Source organism: Hipposideros armiger, unplaced genomic scaffold (assembly GCF_001890085.2).
Source record: "Hipposideros armiger isolate ML-2016 unplaced genomic scaffold, ASM189008v1 scaffold_553, whole genome shotgun sequence".
Classification (NCBI taxonomy): Eukaryota; Metazoa; Chordata; class Mammalia; order Chiroptera; family Hipposideridae; genus Hipposideros; species Hipposideros armiger.
In genome coordinates this window covers 375,577-384,203 of record NW_017731903.1, presented here as the reverse complement: position 1 = coordinate 384,203, position 8,627 = coordinate 375,577, and the positions used below count along the sequence as shown (strand labels likewise).

The 8,627-nt window shown below is 39.1% G+C and overlaps 2 pseudogenes; both read right to left on the bottom strand.

The window, feature by feature from the left end:
* Positions 1 to 1,408: 1,408 nt before the first annotated feature.
* Positions 1,409 to 2,121, bottom strand: LOC109371187 (formin-binding protein 1 pseudogene; annotated as a pseudogene).
* An 11-nt stretch (positions 2,122 to 2,132) lies between these two features.
* Positions 2,133 to 8,627, bottom strand: part of LOC109371190 (formin-binding protein 1-like) — a 15,803-nt pseudogene continuing 9,308 nt past the window's right edge.

Below are 8,627 nucleotides of genomic sequence, written 5' to 3'. Positions count from 1 at the left end.
AAATGTTTTTTCAAAGCAAATTAAATGAAAAAAAAAAGGAAAGTCTCAACTTGACACCTTCCTTCTGACCTATTTATAGCTGGTTCTCTGTGATCTCTGCATAGCTCTCATTACTGGGCGTGATTAAACACTGGGTTTGGTGGCTGTCTATTCATGTAGCCATATTTCTTTCAAGATGGTGAGAAACTTATTTTATTCTGATCAAACTTAATCATATTAGTTTATAAAGTGAGCCTTTACATTTATTGCTTTAAAAAAAATCCAGCAAGCTCAAATTTTAGGTCTTAAAAATGCCAATGGTTTAAAAATCTACCCTTTGAAAAGCAATATGCTGGGTTTTGTGTCTCTGTGTGACTGTAGTTACTGCTACATGCATTCTAGTTATAGCTCAGCCTAAGGAAGTATGAGCTAAATACAGCTCCTCTTGCCACAAAACCTCCAGCTGATACAGAACCAAGATGATTGAGAAATAGACATACACTGTTGCATTATGGGTGTGTCTAAATGGCATTAAAACATTTGATCTGCTGTGTCAATTTGGTGGAGAGATCAATTGGTATCATATGTAATAATCAACAGGTTAATTGACCAAACTTTTCCAGCTTTCAATTGGATATGTGGGATCAAAAAGACATCATAGGGGGCCGGCCGAGTGGCTCAGTTGGTTAAGAGCTCGCTCAAGAGCTTGAGCTCTGAGCAACAGTGGTTCGAATCCAGCCCAAGCTGAGCAGCCGCTGAGCTGCCAACAGGTAGCAGGATGGCTCAGCTAAAGAAAAAAAAAAAAAAGACATGATAGGATAATCATGATAAACTACCCATGATCTTAACCACATTTAAGGAAAAATACAAATGTTTAGTATAAGTATTTTCTTATTTACTTCTTTACTCAAGAGAGGTAAGCTTTTATTTTGTTCATGATTTCCTCTAAGTGAATAATGGTAAAAGTTTAACAAACTAGCATAATTCAATTTATTAAGTTACAAATGTAACATTCTAAAGTATTTCAATTTATGGCAGACACTATATATACATAAGAGAGCTGAAGTCTTCTGTACCCCCATTATGCTATATTTTTTATTCAGAAATAATGGCGAGAAGGTAGAATCCGTTTTTTTTTCTGTTCTTTATAGATGCTGCCAAAAGAAGAAATGTTTATCAGATTTCAAATGATACAGCTGTAAATTGGTAGTTGGCAGCTTTTGATGTAAAACTTCATCTTAGCAAGAGGAACATGATTAGAGTCAAAACCAGCAAAGGAAAATTCAGGTGTGTGATGCCAACATCCACTATGTGACTATATGAAGATATGTGCTGTGGTGCCATCCACCCATCCAGTCTTTTTGAAGAACTGTCTGTAACACTCAGAGTTGTGGGAAGAAACAACTCCAGTTCTGTTTTTAAAGGGATATTAAATATACATCTTAGCGCCACTGGTATTTTTGTCCAAACAAATTTTGACAAATAATGTAGGAATGTAACCCTTTTCATCTTCATTTCTCCAAATGCAGAGTCACCTTTGTTTTCCTCTATAACATACAATGTTTCTGCTTTAACTGCTGAAGTGATTCCTTTATTCTGACCTTCAAATACGTAGAGACCCTTACAAGTCCCTATGGTGGAAAGAGGCTTCTTGTTATCAGATTCATTATTAAAATCTGTGCCCAGATCTTCACCTCATTCTCCTGACTTTGCTCCTCTACGTAACAGCCAGCTGTGCCCTCCCAATCTGTGTGTAGTTATTTGGGGTTTGGGGTTTCTTTACATTCCACTCTGTCGTTAGGCCTATTCTCTAGGTGCTGGGAGGCTGCCTTCAACCTCCGCCAGCCAGACTTCAAATTTCTGGGCCTCCGGTCACAGTTCTTTTATATTTTTGCCTGACTTTTGTTATCTGTCATCCAAACTAGCTGGGTCTCCCATCTGAGGATTCTTGAGACAGTCAAGTCATTCTTCATCTTTGGTATGCCATCTCTTTCCCTCACCTCCATTTGGATTTCTTTATTTAATTCATTGACTTTGTATCTTTTTTCTTCTTTGTTGAGGTGGAAGATTGCTGAAATCCTCTGGTGTGGTATGCCTACACTTTTGTCTTTTGAAGCAGTGAATTTGGGGTTTGGCGATCATGAACTCACCAAAGTAAATGATTCCCTCTTCTATTTGGGAGTCCTATATATTTTTATGAACAGACATAACTTTCCTTTGGATTTGCTACCAGGTTTGACCTCCGGCTTGCCTTCTCTGGAATTTGAAAGACGATTATCATCCCTGGTACATTTCACTGGCTGACATGCAATCTCAGATGTTTCCAGGAGGCTCAAACTCTGACTTCAAAGTTTCTATTACCAGCAGCGGCATTCTTCTGATCGTTGATTCAGCTGCCTTTACAATTCCATCCAAGCCTTCCCACAGATTGCTATTTGCCTGTTGATCAGCCCCTGCACGTCTCCATTGATTCTCCAATTCTCACTGTCCTCCTTTCCTCCATCTCTTGTATTTTCTAAAAGATTTTGGAAATATGCGGATGGTAGTATTCATGCAGCTCATGGATGCATTTCTGGAAGAACTGAGGAGTAATCCACTTTGCTGTCCTCTGCCAAATGGTGAAGCTTTTGAGCTTGTTGGTGTGCCCTTCCAACATCTACTTTTTACAACATCCATGTCGGTGTCATTTTCTCAAAATATTGCCGTGCTCTGTCTTTTTTTTTTTTTGCCATCTCACTCAAGTCTTCCTTTACTTGATTTAAGTAAGGTGCTTCTGGAAAGTATCTATAGATGATCGTACCTTCTGTGCCCCATGAAAGGGCCATTCCCACTCCGGCACACTAACTCCAAAGTGACCTGTGAGGGCAAGTTCTCGAAGATAAGATCATGCTGCCCAGTGAGATTGCTCATTTTGCTCACAAGATGAAAAGGAAAGCTTTACATGATGTATTCCTGTATTCTTCCTCCTTCAGTTTTTTTTTAAGTTGGCATTTCTTCAAAAGATTCCTAAGTAGTTTCGCATAGTTAAATTCAATCTCTGTGCTTTTCCTGACAAATGTGAAGTATTTCTCAACAATGCCAATTTCCCATTGCGCGTGTTCTTCTAAATCAAACAAAATCGCTGGGCTTGGTGCCCCAGTCCGGATGCAGGGGGCCAGAGGGGGTGCCCCGTGAGGCGGGCGCGCCGCCCAACGGTCCCCTCCCCGGCCGCCTCCTCCACCTGGGTGTCTTCAGCGGTCCCTCCTCCGTGTCGCTCCTCAGTAAAACCGCACGAGGAACCGCCACCCCACCCCACCCCGCGCCCTGTGTGTTTTAATTTGTAAATGACCAGGATATTTGCCCAAGTCCTAAAGCGCACAGTTGCGCGTTCGTCCAGGGGAGGCGCGCATACGCCCGGAGGGCACACACGGAGGGGCAGGGACACCGCCTGCCAATGCCCCGGAAGCTCGCCACTGCGGCCCAGGCCCTGGCAGAGATCCGCCGCCGACAGGCAGCCCCCTGCCTCTGCGGAGGCCGCCCACCAGGCCCAGGGTTGGACAGCCCCCGGGAGGAGCCTGGATCCAGGCCCCAGCGCTGGAGCGACCCTGGGAAGAAGTCCAACCCGTCCCGGGGGTGCAGCTCTTCGGGGTTGCAGCAACCTGGGGAGGAACCTGGAGGTCCAAGAGGCCCCCTCATGAGAAAAAAGGTGGCCCATGGACTGACCCAGAGCGCTTGTGGTAACAGGACCCCTGGACCACTAGTGGTTCTTCCCCTGCACCTCAAGCCTGACTTCACTCTGCCTCCTCATTCCTTTCTCTCTTGGCCACCCCTAAACTAAACTGTATCCTCCCAACCTCCTTGCCCTCTTTCTGGTAGAAGTGGACCAAACTTCTGGTAGAAGTGGGCTATATGGCAAAATAAATGCTAAGTCAAAGCTCAGCATGAAATGGAATGCCATCATCAGAGAATTTTCTTCAGGAATAATTAACTTCAATTATCTGAAATTTTATGTTTAAAATTTTAACTAAAATTTTAGATTTATAAAGTATGGTGTAGACAATGTTTCAGAATCGAGAGCTGTAGATTGCTCCTTCGGTCCCTATGCTACACATTTGCCATATGAAACAAGGTTCATGGTCACAGGTACATTTATTGATCTCATTAACCTTAATTCGGGAAGGAGATTTTTCAGTAAAATTTTCTAGAAGAAACTTTGTTCATAGGATTCACAGCTTGAATAGAAGTAAAAACAAAACACTTTGTTTTTACTAAAAAACAGTTGGCATGCTATAGTTATCTTTTGTTTAAAATTTTAGCTTCCTCAAAAAGCTAGAATAAAGAACAAAAAGCTAACCAAAAGAAAGTTCAAGGAAGGAAATAATAAGCATGAAAGTATAAATTAGGTAGGAAACAAAAGATAGTAGTGATAATAAATTAAAATGATAGTTCTTTGGAAAAAATTAACAACAAACCAATAACTAAGCTAATATAGAAAAAAAGAGAATAAAGCGCAAAAATTCAAAATAGGAAGTGGCATAGGGAAATAACCATTGGAACAAAAGAAATTTAAAAATATGACAATTTTTGTACAACTTAATGAAATAAATTTCAAAACACAGATTAAAATGAATAATTTTACAAGATAGTTTACCAAAATTGACCCCTGTAGAGATAGAAAGCATTAACATTAACAGACCAATTTCCATAAAAATAATAAACATATTAAATAAATACACCTTATATAGGGGAAGTCTATCAAACCTTTAAATGTCAGATAATCCCAATACTGCATAAATTGTTTCAGAGACTAAAAAAGGAAGGAAAACTGCCAAATCTTTTTGTAAAGCAAATGCAAAATTAATATATAAATCTAATGTAGCTAGCACAAAAATGAAAACTGTAATCAATCTCACTTAAGAACTAAATAAAACATTGCACTCTTAACTCCATAGCCCGTTAAGGAATTAAATCTTAATGACCTAGCTAGTTGTGGGGGAAATAAAAAAAAAAACAAAAACCAGAAATGGTTATATTTGGAAATCCATTAGTATAATTCAACATATTCTCCAAATATGCTGAAAAGGCTTTTTTTTTGGGTAAGATTTTATTGGGGAATTGGGGAAGGGAACAGTTGGGGAATTGGGAAAGGAACATTGTGTTTTTCCAGAACCCATCAGCTTCAAGTCAAGTTGTTGTTCTTCAATCTTAGTTGTGGAGGGCACCAGCTCAGCTCCAAGTCTAGTTGCCGCTTTCAATCTAGTCGGGGGTGGTGGGGCGCAGCCCACCATCCCATGTGGGAGTCAAACTGGCAACCTTGTTGTTAAGAGCACATGCTCTCACCAGCTGAGCCATCCTTCCACCGGTTGGCAGCTTAGCGGCCGCTCAGCTTCGGCACAGCTCACTGGTCCACGTGGGAATCGAACTGGCAACCCTGTTGCTCAGAGCTCATGCTCTAACCAACTGAGCCACCAGGTCAGCCCTGAAAAGGCTTTTAAACAAAATTCAATACCTATTCCTGATACCCAATCAAAACACCCAATAAAATAGTAATTTGTGGATTTTTTTATACATGATGATATATATGCATAAGTAAGTTCTAAATTCACATCTAACTTAATGGGGATCAGGAACAAGGCAAGGATGCCCGTAATTTATACTATTTAGCATTGTATTGGCATTATTAGCCAATACAATTAGGAAAAGAATTAGAGCATAAGAATTGGAAAAGAAGAGGTAAAACTATCTCTATATGCAGATGATATGGCATATCTGGAAATTCCAAAACAATCTACTTTAAAGCTAACTCAAACAATAAAAAAATTCAGTAAATTAGCAATATACAAAATTAACATACACAAATCAATACCCTTCATATCTAAAAATAATAACCAATTAGAAGATAAAATGAAAGTGAAAGCTCCATTTACAATGCAACATAAAAAGATAATATACTTAGAAATAAACATAATAAATGTGCAAATCCTATATGAGGAAAACTTTAAAGCATCCCAAAAGATAGAGATGCAGACTTAGACACATGGGAAATGTAAACTTGTTCTTGGATAGAAGAACTCAACAGCATAAAAATGTCAGTTCTAAGTTACTTTCTAAGTTTAATGCAAGTGAAAAAAAAATATTAACAAGTATTTTTTTTTCTGGCACTAGACAAGTGCACTCTAAAGTTCATATAGAAAAATAAACATGCAAGAATAGCCAGGAAACTTTTGAAAAAGAAAAGCAATGAAGGGACACTAGTCCTATTAGGTGTTAAACTATACTATAAATATTAATATTAAATGCCAATATTAAAATATACTATAAATATAAATATACTATACTATTAAGACAGTGATACTGGCACATGAATAGATTGACCAGAAGAACAGGATAGAAAGACCAGAGTGTGGAAATTTAGTATATAACAAGGTGGCATCTCAAATTACTGAGGAAAAAAAATAGACATTTTTTGTTAATGGTATTGACACAACTAGAGAACTATTTGGGCAAAGGTAAAATTGGATTCATTTCTTACACCAAATATGCAAATGGCCCAGAGATCTAAATGTTAAAAATGTAATCACACAAGTAGTAGAAGAAAGAATATATAAAGAATTTATACAACTCAACAATGAAGACAAGTATCTCAATTTAAAAATAGGCAAAAGATGTAAATAGATATTTCTCCAAAGAAATATACAAATGACCAAAAAGCACATGAAAAGTTTCTCATCAAGATTAGCCATTAAAAAAATGAGTATCAAAACTATAACGAGATAGCACTTCATACTCACTAGGATTGCTAGAATGAAAACATGAACAATAGCAAGGTTGGAGAAAATGTGGAGAAATCAGAACCCTCATATATGCTGGTGGGGCAACTGCTTTGGAGAACAGTCTGACAGTCCCTCAGAAGATTAAACAGAGTTATGATAGGACCCAGCAATTCCACTTCTAGGTATCAACTTAAGAGAAGTGCAAACATATTAATAGGTCTGCACACAAACTTGCACATGAATGTTCATAGGTTTGCTTATAACAGTCCCAAAGTGGAAGCACTGTATGTACATACAATGAAATATTATTCAGTCTTACAAAGGAGTGAAATTGTGACACTTTCTACAACATGGATGGACCTTGAAGACATTACATTAAGTGAATCAAGCCAGACACAGAAGGACAAATGTTGTATGATTCCACTTATATGAGGAACCTAGGTAATCAAATTCATAGAGACAGAAAGAAGGAAGGTGGTTGCCAGGGACTGGGAGAGGGGAGAATGGGGAGTTAGTGTATAGTGGGTTGAGTTTTTGTTGAGGATGATAAAAAAGTTCTAGAGATGGATGGTGGCGATTGCACAATGTGAATGTACTTAATGCCACTGCATTGTAAATTTGTAAATAGTTAAAATAGTAAATTTTAATGTGATGCACATTTACATTAAAAAAATAAATTTATTAAAAAATTGCTAAGTAAATAATGCCAAGGGACAAACCCATTTTAAACCAAACAATAGTAACAGTAACAACAACAACAAAAATCATGCAGATGAGTCTGCATGTCAGAGCCTGACTCGTAATTAATTTGCATGAAGAATATAATGTTTATTAAAAGTAATTTAAAAATATGCTAATCTGAAGGATATGTATTGTTAAAATGGTAACCACAACCATTGTTAGAATTTAGACCAACAAAATTGTCTTCTCCGGGAAGCAGTCTTTAAACACATCTCTAAGAAAGGAGGCTGGGCCTCAAAATTCCCAGCTGCTGTCTGGCTTACTGTTTCTCCCCAGCACTTCTCACTGCTGACCTAGAGCGATATTGTGAAAACACAGATCCTATCAGGCCACTCCTCTTCCCTTTTCATTACCCCTCTCGCCCCATTTTCGATTGATAGCCCTTCTCCTTCACCTGGGCTGGGAGCTTCTGCTCAGGCTTCCAGCTCTGTCTACAAGACACACGCTTCCCTCCCTTTCTCAAAACACACATTAATGCAATTAAAAAGTCTTCATCCCAGTGATAAAAAGAAATGAACTATCAAGCTACGAAAACACACGAAGTGACCTTAAATGAACATTTCTAAGTGAAAGAAGTCAATCTGAAAAGGCTACAAACTGTGATTCCAACTATATGACATTCTGAAAAAGGCAAAACTATGGAGACAGTGAGAAAACATCAGTGATTGCCAGGAGTTAGAAGGGAGGGAGGGATGAATAGGTAGAGCACAGAGGATTCTTAGGGCAGTGAAACTATCTTGCATGATACTGTAATGGTGGGAACATGTCATTACACATTTGTTAAAACCCGTAGGATGTACAGTACAAAGAGCGACCCCCAATGGAAACTATGGACATTAGTTTATAATTTTTTATCAACATTGGCTCATCAATCATAACAAATGTACCACACTAATGCAAGATGTTAATAATAAGGGATGATGAGGGCCGGCCGAGTGGCGCGTTGGTTAAGAGCTGGCTTAGGACACCAGAGGGCCCTGGTTTGGATCCCACATGTGAGGGCCAGTGACACTGCCCTCTACAGCTAAGATGCTGAACAACAGCTCAACCTGGAGCTGCACTGCCGTGGGTCGCCGGTGATGGCATAGGCTGCAGCCCCTGCTGCAGTGGGGTTGCCATGGGCTACCGTGTGTAGCCAGCAGCCAGCGTGAGCGG